The 6,313-nt window shown below is 39.4% G+C and overlaps 1 non-coding gene across 1 annotated transcript; it reads left to right on the plus strand.

The window, feature by feature from the left end:
• The first annotated feature begins 5,194 nt into the window (after positions 1 to 5,194).
• On the plus strand, positions 5,195 to 5,301 carry LOC131241847 (small nucleolar RNA R71). Its single transcript, XR_009169414.1, has one exon. It is a non-coding gene; the product is annotated as a small nucleolar RNA R71 (small nucleolar RNA).
• Positions 5,302 to 6,313: the final 1,012 nt, after the last annotated feature.

A 6,313-nucleotide genomic window follows, 5' to 3' on the forward strand; every position in this document is an offset into this window, starting at 1 on the left:
GAAACCTTCATGTGTAAGCTAGATGTGACATGTGAAATCATGACTCAATCAATGTTTACTTCTAATTATGGATTAATAATTCTAACTTAACTGTGAAATCTAATAGGTACTGAGTCCAAGAGTCATAATTCACCAACATTATGTATCTTATACTTCTTAAATCAAGGATGACCTTCAAAATCACTTCTACTTCATAAGAATTTCCAGAAAAAATTCTTATACACATGCAATGCACATAAGACAACGAAAGTAAAGAAGTGATGAAAAGATAGTACATGATGAGGCAATTGAACGGCTTTTTCCAAAGAGATCTCAGTGTGAAGATGGCTCGGTACATGAGTTAAACCAACAAAGTAAACTATCCTATAACAACTGGAAAGCAACCCATCTTAACGGCATAAAGCTGACTATCTTAGAATGACAAAAAGCAAACTACCCTAGTCCTATTAAAGTAGTAAACCTACCTATACCTCCACCAGACTAGGAGATCAATCTTGGTAAATCTGATCATTCAGAGACATGGAAATGTCATCTGAATCAAATTCCTCAACAAACGGCTTTAATCAATGTCCATTTACTTTAAACTCATTACCATTGTCTGGATTTCAAATCTTGATAGCCCCATAAGGATAAACATTGATAACAGTGAAAGGGCCTGTCAACGAGATTAAAGCTTACCCGGAAAGAGATGTAACTGAGAATTATACAATAGGACTTTCTGACTTGGCGTGAATGATTTTCGAAGAATGTGTTAGTTATGAAATGCCTTCATCCTGTCCTTGTAAATTCTCGAGTTCTCGTACTCATCATTTTGGATTTCTTCAAGTTCATTTAACTGAAGTTTGCATAGCGAGCTAGCGTTGTCTAGATTGAAATTTAGATTTTTGATTGCCCAGTAGGCTCTATGTTTTAACTCCACAGGCAAGTAACAAGCTTTCCCATAGACAAGTCTAAAGAGAGACATTCCAATAGGGGTTTTAAATGCAGTACGGTAAGCCATAAGACATCGGTTAATTGGATTGACCAATCCTTATGATCAGGGTTAACTGTTTTCTCTAAAATGTGTTTGATGTCCCTGTTCGAAATCTCGGCTTGTCCACTTGTTTGTAGGTGGTATGGGGTGCTCACCTTATGAGAGATGCCATATTTTTTCATTAAATTCTCGAATGGTTTATTATAAAAACGTGAGCCCCCATCACTAATGATGGCGCGAGGCGTTCCACACTTAGAAATGATGTTTTCTTTTAAGAATTTAATGATCGTACGATGGTTATTGTTCCTACACGGAATCGCTTTAACTTATTTAGTGACATATTCTACGGTGAGCAAAATATATAGATTTCCAAAGGATCGGGGAAATGGTCCCATGAAATCGATGCCCTAGCAATCAAATGCTTCTATGATAAGGATGGGGTTCAAGGGCATCATATTTCGATGAGACAACGCTCCCAATTTCTGACAACGCTCACAAGCCTTACAAAACTCATGAGTGTCCTTGAACATAGTGGGCCAGTAAAAGCCACACTATAGAATCTTGGCCCTGGTTTTTTAACTAAAAAGTGACCACCATAGGCATGAGAGTGACAGAAGGAGATGACACTTTGATGTTCATTGTCTGGCACACATCTCCTTAATATTTGATCTAGGCAATATTTAAACAAATACGGATCATCCCATAAGAATTTGCGCACATCGGTGAAAAATTTCTTCTTATCTTGTGCAGTCCAATGTGTCACCGTGAAACCTGTGGTAAGATAATTAGCAATATTAGTAAACCAAGGTGAATGGGAGACTTTGAATGGTTGTTCGTCAGGGAACATGTCATTGATATGTGTCGTCTCAGGGGAATTAGGGAGATTAAGATGAGAAAGATGGTCAGCCACTATGTTCTCTACTCCCTTTTTATCTTTTATTTCTAAGTCAAATTCTTGGAGTAGGAGGATTCATTTTATTAGGCGGGGCTTAGCAACATTCTTAGAGAGAAGATACTTCAGCGCAGTATCTGTGTAAATGATGATCTTGAATCCGATCAAGTAGGACCTAAATTTATCAAAAGCGAACACTACGGCTAAGAGTTCCTTTTTCGTAGTCGAGTAGTTCACTTAGGCAGGATTTAGAGTTCTATTTACGTAATGGATAACGTACGGCTTCTTTTATTTTCTTTGGCCTAAAACCGCCCCAAGAGAATAATCAGACACGTCACACATAAGTTCAAAAGGAAGGCTCCAGTCGGGTGGTTGCATGATAGGTGAAGTAGTCAATATGCCCTTAAGCTTCGTGAAAGCTTCCTGACATTGCTCAGTCCACTCGTATGGTGCATCCTTTTGAAGCAGATTATATAAAGGATGAGAGAGAAGACTAAAGTCCTTTATGAATCTTTTATAAAACCCGGCGTGTTCTAAAAAGGATTGTATATCTCGTATGTTCTTGGGTGGAGGTATGTTAGAGATAAGATCAATTTTTGTCTTATTTACTTCGATTCTTTTGGACGAGATGATATGTACAAGGACAATTCCCTTACGAACCATGAAATGACACTTCTCCCAATTGAGTACCAAATTTTTTTCTTCACATCTTTTCAACACACATTTAAGATTCTTTAAGCAATCGCTGAAAGATGGACCGAAGACAGAGAAGTCATTCATGAAGACCTCTAGATATTGTCCCACCATATAAAAAAAATACTCATCATACATCGCTGAAAGGTGGCAGGAGTATTACATAGTCCGAATGACATCCTTCGGTAAGCAAAGGTGCCATAGGGACATGTAAATGTGGTATTTTCTTGATCTTCAGGGGTTATCTGTATCTGATTGTAGCCCGAATACCCGTCAAGGAAACAGTAATAGGAATGACTAGCTAACCTTTTCAAAATTTGATCAATGAAGGGTAAAGGAAAGTGATCCTTCATCGTGACGGTATTCAACTTCCTGTAGCCAATACACATTCTCCAACTAGTAGTAACTCTAGTTGGTATGGGTTCATTATTGGCATTGGTTACGATAATGATTTCGGACTTCTTAGGAACCACTTGAGTTAGACTCACCTATTGACTATCAGATATAGGGTATATGATACCCACATCCAATAGTTTAAGAACCTCGGCTTTAACCACTCTTTCATGTTGGATTTAGTCTTCATTGTGATTGCCAAGAAGACTTCGCATTATCCTTGAGATAAATGCGATGAGTACAAATCGAAGGGTCAATTCCCTTGAGGTCTGCAATCGTCCATCTAAGGGCTCCCTTATGCTCAATGAGAATAGATATGAGCATACTCTCTTATTCTCGTTCAAGGTGGGATGAAATCACCACCGGGTACATCTCATCTTGACCTAAATAAACATATTTCAAATTAGAGGGCAAAGGTTTTAGGTCAAGCTTCGGTGTCTTGAGGTTAAATGGCAGATGCACTTCTTCGATTTGGGGCAATTCTTCAAATTGTGGCCTCCACTGGTTAACTTCAAGTACCAGCGTAGTATCAAGCATGGCAACCATCTCCTTAATCATGGGAGTGGGCCAGGCACGTCTCTAGAGGGTCAGAGGATAAGGTCAAATGCATTTTATCTTCCACGAAAGAGTCAATCATGTTAATGTCATGAAAATCGTCATCATCCTCTAACCATCTGCTCGTGTTGAAAAAGATGTTTAACTCCAATCTCATATTCCTGAAGGACATGCTCATGACACCATTCCTGTAATTGATGATTGCGTTTGAAGTGGCAAGGAATGGGCGACCAAGAATGACAGAAATTTGTGTGCTCATGTTACTGATGGGTTCGGTATCTAGGACGATAAAATCTACAGGGTAGTAGAATCTTTCAACCTGGACCAACACATCCTCAATTATCCCTCTCGGTACACGAACAGAGTGATTATCAAGTTGTAGTGTGGTTTAGATGGGTTTTAATTCACCCAAACCTAACTGTTTGTAGACCGAATAAGGAATCAGATTTATGCTTGCTCCTAAATTAAGAAGTGCCTGCTCAATGTGGTAATTCCTAATTACACAAGCAATGGTTGGGCTACTAGGATCTTTAAATTTCTGTGACACATTTTTCTTTAGGATAACACTCACTTTCTCAGTTAAGAAGACTTTCTTTTGAATATTTTGTCATCTTTTGGTCGTACACAAGTCTTTAAGATATTTGGCATATAAAGGTATTTGTTTTACAACAAGTAGAGGAATATTGACTTTCACTTATTTGAACACCTGTAGAATGTCCTGAGAGTTAGAGAGAGGTTTTAGTGCAACCAACCATTGGGGAAATGGAGCAACTGGCTTCCCTTAAGGTTCCGGTTCTAATTCTTGTGGGGCATGGCTAGATCCATCCTTGTTGTCCTCTTCCTGTTCCTTAGGCTTTTTAGCCCTAACCAGAATGGTTTTGTCAATGGTCTTCCCACTCCTAAGAGTGGTGATAGATTTAGCTTGCTCCATCTGATTTGAAGAGCTCGGGTCGCTAACTTCATATTGTGGTTTTGGATTGGGAAGAGGTTGAGCTGGAAGGCTCCCCTTATTCCCAATCACACTTTTTGTATCAAATCCTTATATGGCCTTTGTGAGGTCTTGAAAGGCTTGTAGCATTCCCTGATTGAAAAGCTCTTGCTTTTGAAGATGTTTTAGAACCGGGTCCTCTTGAGGTTTCTCTTGATGTGGAATTTGATTGAAGAAACCTTGAGGGGTAGTAGTTTATCCATTCCTCCAACTACAGTTTGGATGATTTCTCCAACTAGGATTGAATGTATTGGAGGTAGGTCCATTGAAAGGTCTTTAGTAATTGTTCACGGCATTAGATTTCTCATTCAACACCTCTTAAAAGACAAGTATTGTTGGATAATTTTCAGTTGTGTGAATGTTGCAAGCACAAATGCCGCAAACAGTTTCCTTAGCCTCATCCTTCTTTAATTCCATGACCTTGAGTTTTCTAGTGAGATTAGCCACTTTAGCACTGATATCATCGTCCTCTTTTAGGAGACACATTCCTCTCCTCTCCTTTGATTAAGTTGGTCTAGGCATGGTGCTTGGTTTAGGGGAGATGTCCCATGATTGTGTGTTTTCAGTAAGCTTATCAAAGTAGTCTCACACCTGATCGACACCTTTATTCATGAATTCCCCATTACACATTGTCTCAACTAATTGGTGTATGGGAGATGTCAGTCCATCATAAAAAAATTTTGTGATGTGCCACATTTTAAAACCATGTTATGGGCATGAATTGACAAGATCCTTGAACCGCTCCCAACACTGGAAGAACGTTTCATCTTACCTTTGGGCGAAGTTCATGATCGACTTTCTAAGGGTGTTTGTCTTATCAGAAGTGGGCATCGAGCCGAGTCGAGTCGAGGTGGGCCAAGCTCGGCTTGGCTTGTCCATGATGTACTCGAGTTCGAGCTCGAGCTCAAGCTCGGCCTCGAGCTCAACATTGAAGCTTGACTTGTTTGCCAAAGCTGTCAAGTCGAGTTCGAGTCGAGCTAGTGGTTCGTGTCGAGTCGAGTTTACCTCGAGTTGAGCTCAAGCTTGTTGGGTGAGAGAGTAATGGATTCTGTTCTTGATCCTCCTCCATTGATGAAAAATTCAAAAATCTTAAGAGAATCAAAGCAAAACCCGATGAAAAAACCAAACAAAGCTTTGAATCGAATGAGGAAACCTGTAAGAACAGATCTGTTCTTGATCTTCTTCCACCAACAGAAATCCAAGTACTAGAAAAGAAATAAAGCAGAACACAGATCAGAAATCCAAGTAAAGAGCTCTAGCCAATCAGATCAGTGGATTTCCTTGAAGCTCTAACAAATCTGAGAAGAACCCATCTCGGATTTCTTGGGTTTCTCGCCCAAGAAATAGATCTCAAGATATTAAAATCATACTATTGTGGAGCTGAAATGAAAACCGGTGGGGGTGGTTCGGGCGGGCATGTGGCTAGCAGTGGGTAGAGAAAGAGAAGAAAGGGAAAGGGGGTGTGTGCGGTCGGGTAGAGACTCTAGGGTTTGTATTTTTATTTATTTTTTAAGTTTAAACTTAAAACTTATATATATATATATATATATATATATATATATATATAATATAATATTTATTAATCGAGCCGAGTCGAGCTCGAGTTCGAGTCGAGTCGAGTTAAAATGCCCCCTGATTGAACTTGGCTTGAACTCAACTTGAGCTTCAAATAATTAGCTCCGCTCGACTCGAATTAGCCATTCAAGCCAAGTTAATCCAAGCTGACTCAAGCCGAGTTGAACAAGTTTTTCGAGCTAGCTCAACTTGTGAACAGCCCTACGTCTTATGGTATGAGAAATTTTTCTTTATGAACTCCCTT

This window comes from Magnolia sinica, chromosome 3 (assembly GCF_029962835.1).
Source record: "Magnolia sinica isolate HGM2019 chromosome 3, MsV1, whole genome shotgun sequence".
Classification (NCBI taxonomy): domain Eukaryota; kingdom Viridiplantae; phylum Streptophyta; class Magnoliopsida; order Magnoliales; family Magnoliaceae; genus Magnolia; species Magnolia sinica.